This window comes from Anomaloglossus baeobatrachus, chromosome 3 (genome assembly GCF_048569485.1).
Source record: "Anomaloglossus baeobatrachus isolate aAnoBae1 chromosome 3, aAnoBae1.hap1, whole genome shotgun sequence".
NCBI lineage: Eukaryota > Metazoa > Chordata > Amphibia > Anura > Aromobatidae > Anomaloglossus > Anomaloglossus baeobatrachus.
The window spans coordinates 331,497,572-331,511,117 of NC_134355.1; the positions used below are offsets into that span (position 1 = coordinate 331,497,572).

Genomic DNA, 13,546 nt, shown 5'->3' on the forward strand with positions numbered 1-13,546 from the left:
CGGTTACGACATACCTTAGCACGGGCACATGTAGCACAGTCAGACACAAACTGAGCAACATCTGAGTGAAGAGACAGCCACCAAAACAGTCGAGCAACAGCCCTGCGAGTGGCTGTAACTCCAGGATGGCCACGAAGTACGGACTCATGGAACTCTTGAAGTACTCGTAACCGGAGGTGCAAAGGGACAAACAGTTTAGTGTCTGGAGCGGAAGATGGCGCTGAGGACTGGGCCTCCCTAACCTCAGCCTCTAACTCGGACGACAAGGCAGCGACCACCACCCCTCATGGAAGAATGGAGGAAGGAGGCTCTGGAGGTGACACCGGGTCCAAACTACGAGACAGTGCATCTGCCCTCACGTTTTTAGACCCCGGCCGAAAAGTAATACAAAAATGAAATCTAGTAAAGAAAAGAGCCCACCTCGCTTGTCGAGGCGTCAATCTCTTGGCGGACTCGATATACGCGAGGTTTTTATGATCAGTGATGACAGTAATACGGTGAACAGCACCCTCCAAAAAATGCCTCCATTCTTCGAATGCCAACTTTACCGCCAATAATTCACGGTTACCCACATCATAGTTCCTGTCAGCTGGAGTGAATTTCTTGGAGAAGAACGCACATGGTCGCAGATTAGTCAGAGTAGCAGGGCCCTGAGAGAGAACAGCTCCCACCCCCACCTCTGAGGCATCCACCTCAACAACAAACGGCGCCTCGAGGTCAGGCTGTACCAGGACTGGGGCGGACATGAACCGGTCCTTTAACTCAAGAAAGGCCTGGACAGCCATTCGCGACCAGTTCTGCAGATCCGCCCCTTTCCGTGTAAGGTCAGTCAATGGCTTGGCAATTTGAGAAAACCCCTTAATGAACTTTCGATAATAATTTGCGAAACCCAAAAAGCGTTGTAGCGCCTTGATATCCCTGGGTTGCACCCAATCCACGATAGCCTGCACCTTTCCTGGGTCCATTTTAAACCCATCACGAGAAAGGAGTAACCCAAGAAAGGCTATTTCCTGAACAGAGAAAACACATTTTTCAAGCTTGGCAAACAGATGGTTATCACGTAATCTCTGTAATACTGAGCGAACATGCATAATATGCGTTTCTCTATCGGCAGAATAAATCAAAATGTCATCGAGATAGATGACCACAAAACGACCAAGAAAATCAGAGAAGATATTGTTGATGAAATTTTGAAATACCGCAGGGGCATTTGTTAGACCAAAAGGCATCACTAAATTCTCGAATAACCCCTCTGATGTCAGAAAGGCCGTTTTCCACTCATCCCCTTCTCTAATACGGATAAGATTATAGGCCCCCCTGAGATCTAGTTTGGTAAACCACCGGGCTTCAGAGAGTTGGTTGTAGAGATCAGGGATGAGTGGAAGCGGATACGTGTTTTTCACAGTAATTTTGTTTAATTCTCGGAAATCGAGACATGGCCTTAATCCTCCGTCCTTCTTCTTTACAAAAAAGAACCCAGCGGCCACAGGGGAAGAAGAAGGACGGATATGCCCTTTACGTATACTCTCAGATATGTGCGATTTCATAGCAGCCCTTTCTGGACCCCGAGAGGTGATATAAACGGGCCTTGGGCAATTTGGTATTGGGAAGTAAATCAATGGCACAGTCATATGGGCGATGAGGCGGAAAAACCTCGGCCTCTGTTTCCGAGAATACGTCTCCGTAGTCCCTCAGGTATTCCGGAAGACCCTCAGGACTTATGGAGAACACAGGTACAGATTGTAAACACCTTTTATGACAAGCAGGACTCCATTTGACTATGGTACGACACTCCCAATCAATAACGGGATTATGTAACCTTAACCATGGATACCCCAACACTAATCCAGCAGGGAGATTGGCCATTACAAAACAAGAAATAGTTTCAGAATGCAGAGACCCGATCACCAGAGTAAATTTTTCAGTAGCAAACCGAATGAGGTTTTGAGGCAGCGGTGTTTTATCAATTGCCAGGAGTTGAATGGGTCCTTCTAACCTCACTGTCCCTAACTCTAATCTTTGGACCAACTCAGAGTCCTTCTAACCTCACTGTCCCTAACTCTAGTCTTTGGACCAACTCAGAGTCAATGAAGTTCATAGCGGACCCACAGTCAACAAAGGCAGTAGCAGACCAGACCGACTCCTTGACCCGGAGGTCAACATTCAGAAGTATCTTATTGGAGGAGAGGAAAGGTACCTGATAGTCTGGGCAACCTCCTCGACCGTTACCCAGACTTAGAAGTTTCCCGACGACTGTTTAGCGGAGGGGCAAGTCTTTCCTCCAGTGTCCATGGTGTCCACAATAGAAGCACAGCTTGAGATCCCGGCGTCTTCTCCTCTCCTTCTCATCTGGACTGATGGCTCCAACTTCCATCTGTTCCATAGCCGGCAAAGAAGGTGCCCTAGGTAGAGGGGGCAGAATCTCATGCATGGTTGCCCTTCTTTCCCGTAATCTGCGGTCCATACGAACTGCCTTTGTCATCGCATCATCCAAGGTGCTGGGAGGTGGGTGCAGAGCCAAAGCGTCTTTCAGTGAGTCCGAAAGACCTCTCCGGAATTGGCACCTAAGTGCAGAATCATTCCACCGTACCTCAGTGGACCACTGCCGAAACTCGGAACAATATAGCTCAGCAGTGTGGTTTCCCTGAGTGAGACACATGATCCTGTCCTCAGAACCTCAGGCAGAACTGCAGGGTTTGTGAGCAATAGTCAGACAGGCTGGGTCAGACACCGTATGGGCAGAAGCAAGACCGGAGGAGCAAGCAGAAGCGAAGTCAAAGTCAGGCTAAGGTCAGTACCGAGGAAGCAACTGAGTGGGGAATAGGAGGGGGGACACAGGACAGGAGGGATGACCAGGAGACAGAACACAGACAAGGGCACGGGGGCACAGGAACAGACAGATCAGGATATCACTCACAGGACCAGCAATCACAGGCAAAGCAGAGCTAAGCCGGCGCTGGTTCATTGGAAGTGTCAGCTTTTAAGGCATCCAGGGTCCAGAAGTGAGGCCTGAGAGATGGCTCCGCCCTCTAGCCATGTGGATAGGGAGGCGAATCATGACAAAAAGTATGATTTTTCATGGAAAAGACAAAATTGTCTGGGTGACCCGAAACTTTTGAACTGTAGTGTATATAGTACGGTATGTATCAACAGAGAACTGCCCACATTATGACAAGTTCCTATATAATATCCCAAGATAATTACCTCGATACACGGAACCTGCCACCGATCGCCATGCTATGTAAAAGACAGCTACACTGCCAAAAATACTGATATTGCTTTCTTTTAGACCAGAAGGAAATTATTTACATCAGCTGGAAAGGTGGAAATGTGTTTCCAGATGTCATATTTTTGGGAGCGGTGTTCTGAAGATTTGTTCCTTACAAGTTAGTGTTTTATTTTTAATTGGATATTGGTTTAAAAGGGGCTGACTGTTGACCGGTCAGTTAGATGAATAAGTGCTTGACATTTGATATTCCTACCGATATTGAGGAAAACTAGATTGGTCTCCTTCTTGGTTCCCGGTCCCATCCGGCTATCGATACCGTCACACCAGCTTCACCTGGATCCCGCCCACGGTCCATTCCCGGCACCGGTACCACCCTCAAGTCATCTCCGTTTGAAACCCCGTGGCTCCTGGGACCCCGTTCTACTCGTCTCCTGAAGGACATTGACTTTGCCCGTTTGTACTCCGGCTACCGTGTACCTAGGCCTTCTGGTGGGGTGACTGGACAGTCCCTGTATAGGGGTTAGCTCCGGGTTACCTAACTGGGGGAGTCCCGTACACGGCCCAGAGAATCCACTACCACCTGGACCTAACACATGTCAAGTTCTCTTGCGGAGACACTGAGCCTTGTGTGCGCATTTTCACCATAGACTTGCATTAGATTCGGTAAATGTGCAGTTTAAAAAAAAAAAAAAAAATGTGTAAAGACACCTAAAAACACATCTACACAAATACTTGAGGTATCAATAAAGTTCGTTGAAAGACCGGAAACTAAAAACAGGAAGTTCACCAAATCAAAGTAATATCTCACCCCCTACGTATTATACACTTGTACCTTTTAGTGTCTTTCATGTGGCACTAAGGGGTGTTTAGCCTTGTTTAACCTAATAAATAATTAATTTAAAAAAAAATGACGTGGGATCACCCCTATTTTTGATTATCAGCAATGGTAAAGCAGACAGTTGCGAGCTGATATCAGGCTGGGAAGGTCCATGATTATTGTGCCCTTCCAAGCCTAAAAATTCCAGCTCACAGCCACCTCAAAAGTGTTGCATCACATTAGTTGCGCCATTTCTGGTGCTTTCCAATCTGCGCTGGTGCGGTGGCCATCAGAGTAATGGCTTATGGTGTTGATGTCAGCTGTGTAGTGTCAGCTGACATCAAGCCCTGGTGTTAGTAACGGAGAGGTGTTTATCAGACACTCCCATTGCTCGCCCAGTAAGTGAAAAGTAAACACACACACATTTATTTAAAAAAAAACACCACTCCCCAACTCAAAAGCCATGAAGATCCAACGTGGTCCACAAATGGAAGCCTGAAAGACATAGAAAGAGAGAACTAAAGATATAAAAGCAAGAGACAGTTCCTCATTCACCAATTATATATTTTTTAGTATTGCCTGTGATTGTAATATTATCGGTTTTTGCTTGATATGCACTTATTGCACGCACAGATTTGTCCTATTTTTTAGCCCCCTGTGAGAGTTTCTGGTATACAATTTTGCTGTAGATATGAAGTCTTTCCCTTATGTGATTCCATGTTTGTTCTGGGCGTGCGCAGCTTGATTTTCATCCCCTGCTGTGGTGCAGGATTGTTCTCTTATGCATCTCAGCCTGGGACACATACTTGTCACGCACGTGCCTTCTTGTATTGGTCATTTTTCAGCCACCTTTAGCGCACACGTCTTCCAGTTATGCTCGCAGTGCTGTGCACTTCAGAGTGGAACGCATGCGCATATGTACACTTCCAGTCTTTGGACTGCTTGTATGTACTTGCCGACGTGCTAATTACTATTTATGGCTGTTTAGACAAGCAATTATCTAATCCTATGGATATGTTATGTATGAAATTTGTGATCCTTTCTAGTTTTTATTATTTTATATACTGTTACTACATAGGGCATTTTGTATGAATCAATCAAATGGTTTATTTTTAACCTTGTGACTATAGCACACACCCCAATTCTGAATAAATGCCTGAACTGCATCCTTATCTTTTAATTGCTCTAAACTCATTGAATGAGAAACCATTTATATACCATTTGTCTGTGCATGTCCCTCACTTCTTGAAGAAACCTTGAGCAAAACGGACGTTGGAGTTTGTGGGCTCCTCACTCTTGTGGTAGTCTCCATCATAAGGTATGTTTAACGGCTGATGTTGCTTTCTAGGATTTGTTGCATGATGCCCTATTTTATTACATGCTCTAATGTCAGAGCAATTTTCTAGAATGTCATAGGTACTAGGGGACGCATGAACTCCATGTATATATAGTTCCTCATTAGAATAAGACTCTGGTCCTGAGCTGCAAACCAAGAGGCTGTATAATCTCATCAAAATGGTTGACACTTTGCACATGAGCCTTATTGATTGTGTATAAATGATCACAGTTCTTTAAATGAATGCAAATACATTGCTTGATTATTTCCGCAGGGTAGGAATGCCAGGAGAGCTTTTCTATTCTGATTTGTCAATGTTATTTGACATTTGTTAAATGGCTTTTATGACGGTACAAGTAAAAGGTCTGTAAGGAATAGCCAGCTGCAAAGACCATGTGAATTCACGCCCTACAACTGTGACTGATTTCATTCACAGATCAATTTGTGTGTATTTAAGATTTGATCTAAAGAGTTAGGGTACCGTCACACTTTAGCGACGCTCCAGCAATCCCACCAGCGATCTGACCTGGTCAGGATTGCTGGTGCGTCGCTACATGGTCGCTGGTGAGCTGTCAATCAGGCAGATCTTACCAGCGACCAGTGACCAGCCCCCAGCCAGCAGCGACGCATGGAAGCGATGCTGCACTTGGTAACTAAGGTAAATATCGGGTAACCAAGCGCTGGGTTACCCGATATTTACCTTGGTTACCAGCGCACACCACTTAGCGCTAGCTCCCTGCACTCCTAGCCAGAGTACACATTGGGTTAATAAGCAAACCGCTTTGCTTATTTACCCGATGTGTACTCCGGCTACTTGTGCAGGGAGCAGGGAGCCGGCACTGACAGCCTGAGATCGGCGGATGCTAGTAACCAAGGTAAATAACGGGTAACCAAGCAAAGGGCTTCGCTTGGTTACCCGATATTTACCTTGGTTACAGCTTACCGCAGGCTGCCAGACGCCGGCTCCCTGCTCCCTGCACATTCAGATCGTTGCTCTTTTGCTGTCAAACAAAGCGATGTGTGCTTCACAGTGGGAGAGCAACGTCCAAAAAATGAACCAGCACTGTGTGAAACGAGCAGCGATTTCACAGCAGGGGCCAGATCGCTGCTCAGTGTCACACACAGCGAGATCGCTAATGAGGTCACTGGTTCGTCACAAAAACCGTGACTCAGCAGCGATCTCGCTAGCGATCTCGCTATGTGAGAAGTACCCCTTACTGTCATTTTAATTTTTTTTCCCCATAAATCTTTAGTACATATAATAATAAGAAACATATCTTACTAAGGGAATCCATTTTTACTTCCTCCTGGACTGACCTTTCATTCTCAATTAATGGGTAAAGCCTGTCTTCAGTGAATACAGGTTTTCTTATTGCTGTGGTAGGAGGTGACATGGTACTCCTAAAGTTGTATGGTGTACTGAACCTGTCTTTTCAGGCGAACTTGCAGCAGAATGTGTGTCTCTCCCTTTAGCGCTAACCCATTCATAAAATGTAATGAGCAGCTGTAATCTCCTTTCTAAGTAATGGGAAAGTCTGTCTTCACTGAATACAGATTGTACCCATGAATTGAGTGTGAAAGATCAGTCCAGAAGGAGAAAGAAGTAGATTTCCCTTATAAGATATATTACAAAGTTGCTTATTTTTTATTTTGTACTGTTGACTTACGATAAGGGAAAATATGTTACTGCATTACTGCAAAAGAGATATATTTAGTTTATGTATTGGCCAGTGCATGTAAGCCTGGACACCAAGGGAAAGGTAATCTCTTTAATCCGGGAACCTAATTTAAATACCACTATCTAGGTTAAAAACATCCATGTCTGGGCAAAAATGCCACTATTTGGACTACAAACCTCCATGTATGGGCAGCTAGGCTCCTGCTATAAAGGTTATGAACACAGAGGGTCAGTTTTTTAGATATTTGTAGCGATACTATGTTTTTTCGGCTAGCACCTGTTCACATTTGTTGGATGTGCGGGTCATTTTTTTGGATATTTAAAATAAGTCTGCAGTCACTCTATGTCAGGGGTCTCAAACACGCGGCCCGCGGGCCGCATGCGGCCCGTCAGGCTGCTTCGTGTGGCCCCCAGGCCCGTGCCCCTGTTCACTATCGCGGCCGGTGCAGGGGCCGCAGCCACTGTCTGCACTTTGTCAGATGAGTGTTTAGCCGGCGCTGCATTCTCAGAGGCAAGGACTGTGTGCGCGCAGCGCCGGCAAAACATTCATCTGACATAAATCGCTGCCAGTGGCTGCACCGGCCGCGATAGTCACCGGGGCACGGGCTGCAGACAGCAAGAAGCAGAGGTGAGGAGCCGAGGGAGCGCAGGACAGGTGAGAAGAATGGTGGTTTTTTATTTTTTGTGTATGTGAAGGACGGCACATTAACCCCTTAGCGACCTATCACGTACTGGGTACATCATGGCTCCCTGGTACTTAAGGATCCATGACATACCCAGTACGTCATGGCGAAATCGCAGCCCCGGTGGCTACGATCGCTGTTTGCATTGCAAATAGCAAATACCTTAGATTCGGGGAGGAGGGGACCTCAGGAGGGGTGGTGTCTCCTCCCCGGACCTACGGAGGCTGTGATTGGTTGTGCGGCGTTCATCAGCCAATCACAGCCACTGTAATGTTACAGCCATTGAAAATGGCTGTAACATTGAAATCCAGCCCTGATCAGTGCAGCTGTAGCACCGATCATTGGCTGGAGCTGGGTGACCTCAGTTTCACCCGCCCCCAGCTCTGATTGGAGAGACCGGTCACAAGGCCGGTCTCTCCAATCACTGTGGATCTGGGGCTGGAGACCGCTCCCTCAGCTTCACTCCAGCGTCCGTGTGTAGAAGGAAGCCGAGAGCGATCGGTAAATTATAGCGCCCCCTTTCACCCGCCGCCACTGCCCCCACCCCCATTACTACAGGATGAGGACATTACTATAGAATAGGGACAAGGTGGGCACATTACTATAGAATAGGGACAAGGTGGGCACATGTCTATAGAATAGGGACAAGGTGGGCACATGTCTATAGAATAGGGACAAGGTGGGCACATGACTATAGAATAGGGACAAGGTGGGCACATGACTATAGAATAGGGACAAGGTGGGCACATGACTATAGAATAGGGACAAGGTGGGCACATGACTATAGAATAGGGACAAGGTGGGCACATGACTATAGAATAGGGACAAGGTGGGCACATGACTATAGAATAGGGACAAGGTGGGCACATGTCTATAGAATAGGAACAAGGTGGGCACATGACTATAGAATAGGGACAAGGTGGGCACATGTCTATAGAATAGGAACAAGGTGGGCACATGACTATAGTATAGGGACAAGGTGGGCACATGTCTATAGAATAGGAACAAGGTGGGCACATGACTATAGAATAGGGACAAGGTGGGCACATTACTATAGAATAGGGACAAGGTGGGCACATGTCTATAGAATAGGAACAAGGTGGGCACATGACTATAGAATAGGGACAAGGTGGGCACATGTCTATAGAATAGGAACAAGGTGGGCACATGACTATAGAATAGGGACAAGGTGGGCACATGTCTATAGAATAGGAACAAGGTGGGCACATGACTATAGAATAGGGACAAGGTGGGCACATTACTATAGAATAGGGACAAGGTGGGCACATGTCTATAGAATAGGAACAAGGTGGGCACATGTCTATAGAATAGGGACAAGAGTCTATGTGATTGCAGACTCATGAATTCCTCACAGCGTATGCACTGTGTGCTTCATGGATTTGCCAGTTTCTGAGCCTGGAACGGCGAGTATACGATATGCATGTTTCTGACCAGAACTCGACTGCAGTGACTGCAGACATCATTTTAGACTGGACAACCCTTTTAAATGGATTGTATCATGACTTTAAAGGGTGCTTTACACGCTACGACATCGCTAGCTATAGTCGTACGTGCGATATGTGGTGATTGCTGCCGTAGTGAACATTATCGCTACGGCACCATCACACGCACATACCTTGTCAGCAACGTCGCTGTGACCGCCGAACAATCCCTCCTTCAAGGGGGAAGTGCGTTCGTTGTCATAGCGACGTCACTGCGGCGTCACTAAGCGACCGGCCAATAGAAGCGGAGGGGCGGAGATGAGCGGGACGTAACATCCCGTCCATCTCCTTCCTTCCTCATTGCTGGCGGGACGGAGGTAAGGAGATGTTCGTCGCTCCTGCGGTGTCACACATAGCGATGTGTGGTGCCGCAGGAACGAGGAACAACATCACTACTTACCTGACAATGATTTTTTGTTATTAAATGACCTCTCCAAAACATACGATTTTTGTCCTTTTTGCGATCGTTTTAGGTCGCTCCAGCCTGTCACACGCTGCGACGTCGCTAACGGCGCCGGATGTGCGTCACAAACACCGTGACCCCGACGATATATCATTAGCGATGTCGCAGCGTGTAAAGCCCCCTTAAGACTGTGCACAGAAATTTCTGCACCAAATTTGCATCTCTTGGAAGAAAAAATGCATGTTTTAGATTCATTTTCGGTGCGTTTTCTTGCATGCATTTTCTAGGCATTCTGAGGTGGAATAACGCTGAAAGAATTTACATGCTGCAGATTTATTTCTGCAGCAAATCTGCAAGAGAAAAAAAACAAAAGCTGCACAAAACTTCAGGATTCTCATTGGCGTTGCTGACATAAGGGTTTGCATGCAGTTTTGTGACAATACCGCACTGAAAAACGCAATAAAAACTTACTGTGTGCACAAAACCTTAATAGACCGTTCATAAATCTCTGTTTTTACACCTTAAACACTTATAATTTGCTTAATTAAAAAATACCCTACACGTCTCCATTTTCCAGCTATTTCCTAATTTTTTTTCTGCTCTTGTCACATTCACAGAAGATTCTCAAACAAGGCATCAGGAAACTGGGACAGCATCTAACATCCCACCTGGAACAGGATTTCATCAGCACCTTCTGTCACAGACCTCAAACGAATCATCATTGGTAGTGGGGTAGAGGAGCACTGGTGTCACTCACCCTGCTTATATCACCACTCCTGATGTTGATTTGCTTGAGAGCAGTGATAGAATTTGTGGAGTGGTGCTGCTGTCGCTCACCCTGCTTCTATCACTCACCACCCCTGATGACTTCTCCTTTTTACAGTAAGAAGCTGTGGCTGGCAGGGACAAAAGTAGAGTGCTGGCTCCTCAGTCACTTCCCCCACAACTTCTATCAGTACCATGGATCCAGAACATTCTCAGAGGGGACGATGATTGAAACTATAGTAGGTAACTAGGTAACTGCAGCGCTGACCCATGATAATGTCCTGTTCAAGGCTGGGTGATTTATGCTGTGGGGAAGTGAGTGCAGGTCCAGCCTCCTGATGACACCTCCTTTGAGAATCCAATGAAACATCACAGGAAGTGAAGTAAAAATGCACTCTTAGGGATTAGCCAGATAGGGAGAAGTGTAGCATATTGTATAATAAAGGTAAAGGTTTTAGGTGTAAAAATAGGACTATTTAGGTATCAGACCACCCCTTTAAGTACTGTGCTCTCTGAATGCAATAACTTTCTATTATACATTGTTTACATGATTGCATCCAGTATATATAATCATTGTGATTTGCACCAATAATAATATTCTGTGATTCTTTTATTTTCATTGTTTGACAGTTCTTTATCCTGCTTGTAACGTGTACCCTTACATCACTGTCACCAGCAAAAACAAGTCCCTGTTGTATGCGCTGTCAGCTGCTAAATTCTCTCTAGAGAATTCAGTGAAATATCTCAATTTTCTGTGGGCTTCTGAAAAGACAAACCGTTAAAAAACAAACACAAACATAGTTTATTTCAACTCGATTTGTGTGAGTGCAGTCTATGGCTCTGATGGGGGTTCTTCTGAACCCTGTTTTCTGGGGGACTCACACTGAACACACTGGTGCACCGCATAGATGCAGTTTTTAACAGGGTCTAACTTCAAATGAATTGGGTGAACAGAGAAAGCAGACTCCACTAGAGTTGTAAGTTGGAGGGTATAAGTAGTCATGAGCGAGAGTGCTCGCCACTGCTTGTTACTTGATCAAGCATTGGGGTGCTCGGGTACTCACAGTGTATTGTGGGTGCTCGTATATTTTGTCCGTGAAATGACCACAACAGACAGGCTCACTTCACTGCATCATGTGAGCAGGCACCCCAGGGAGAGCAGTCTCTGAATGGCTTTCCCGGGGAATAAAACAACATTCTCTGACATATTGGAACCCCCCGCTCCCACCCACCAGAAATGCCCTGTTTATGGCTGTTTGTGTGTCAGCGGAGACCCGTGCTGCCCAATCAGTTACTTTCCATAATGCTTGTTAATCGCATTGCGCTCTTCCGAGCATCTGACCAGCTTGAATCGAGTAACGGGCATTTGACCGTTTTAGTGCTCACTCACTAGATTTAAGTAGGGATGGGCGGACCCGAACTGTAACAGTCCAGATCTGTGCGGTTTCAAAGCTGCTTGGGTGCCTGGCTTGGGATTCCGGGTGTTAATAATAGTGCACAACTGTCATCAAGCCCAAAATTAGTGATGGGTACGGGTATATGAGACCCCCCCCATCACTAATCCTATAAATAGAAAGAAATAAATACAAACACCAAGAAGAACCCTTTATTTGGAATAAAATACAAAAAACACCCTCTGTCACCACTTTATTAACCCCCTAAACACCCCTGCAGTTCTGACATAATCCACACAAGGTCCCATGGTGATTCAACTTTGCTACATCTCAGTCACCGCACGCTGCCAGAGACTATGACTGCCCGCTGTGAGTGCAGACAGAGACTGAGCCGCGATGATGCTGGAGGTTCTCACCTGTGACCGCAAATAATCTGAGTAACTTCATCACTCCTCGCGGCTCAGTCATTGTCTGTCTGCAATATAACAAAAGAATATATCCGGCACACCACTATGCAAAAGAGGAATCTTGGAATTGGTTTGAAAAAAACATGGATTTATTGTGTATGTACAGGAAAGTCCGTCCAACGTTTCGATCCAAAAGGATCTTTCACAGGGACAATGGGACTAGTGTGAAAAAACACAAAACATACATAGAATTAAAAAACAGAAACAAAATATCATCAGTGGTACACTGTAGTGATTATATTACAGACATCATGAAAACAGCAGATACTGCAGTGACAAAAATAACAATATGAACATTTAAATCCATAGATTTCATAGGCACCAACTGATGAAACATGTAGATCTCCATTAAGACATAAAATAAATGACAATCTGTTGAAACATGAAAGAATTCGTTAGAGAAGTGACCATACATAAAAATAAGACACGTATCCTGAAGTATACAAGGGTTGTCAAATCATATCAGTGCAGGAGGCCATCAAAGTGTACCAGAAGGATGCGTAAGCGGTCTATGAAAAGGTAGATGAGGAAATGAGATGATGGTTTGAATAAAAAAAGTCTGATTACACAAGTCAAACAGGAGAAAGGGAACATACCTCAGTATTTCTATTAAGTGATATAGTGCTAGGGGAGTGTCCAACAAGAACGTGTCGTGGTCTTGTGTATAGCAGGGAAAAATCCTAAAGGGGATACATAGGAAAAAAGAGAGAGAGAAGTGAGGGGTAATCTTATGGTCCTACTTATAGAAAAACAGTTCTTTTTTACAGAGGTCTTTTGTATGAAAGTGTAATGGGGCATATATGTATCAACCTACCGGATCAATGGAACCAATAAATGTTAGTCACACAATGTCGGATGGGGAAACCGATCATGCCACTGACTGGGTCACATTAATGTAATTCCTTTATATAACGTGATCTGTATAGGCAATAAAATGTACAATGTGAGTAACAAAGGAGGAAGAAAGAAGCAGAAGAGAACAAGGTAAGAGGGTGAACGTACCGGAGAAGGGGAAACCTTGCTGGTAAATAGGGCATTAATATTAAGCGTGGAGTGGCACTATGACGGTCACTAAGATGAGAACAAATAATAGGTAGTATATGTTACATGACCCTATATCTCAATAAATGTTAGTGACAAGAACAATTGGGAGTACGTAATTCTCCTGTACCTGTTAAGTGCGTATCACTGGGTATATGGCTGGTTTGTAGGTAATGGTTTTTATTGGAAAGACATATACCAGTTCCCTACAGAAGAGGGATCCAATTTGTC

General features: G+C 45.3%; 1 protein-coding gene across 2 annotated transcripts in view; it reads left to right on the top strand.

Annotated features, from left to right (window-relative positions):
- PDSS2 (decaprenyl diphosphate synthase subunit 2) overlaps positions 1-13,546 on the top strand; it is a 276,730-nt gene that overhangs the window by 191,460 nt on the left and 71,724 nt on the right. The gene's annotated exons all lie outside the window — the stretch shown is intronic.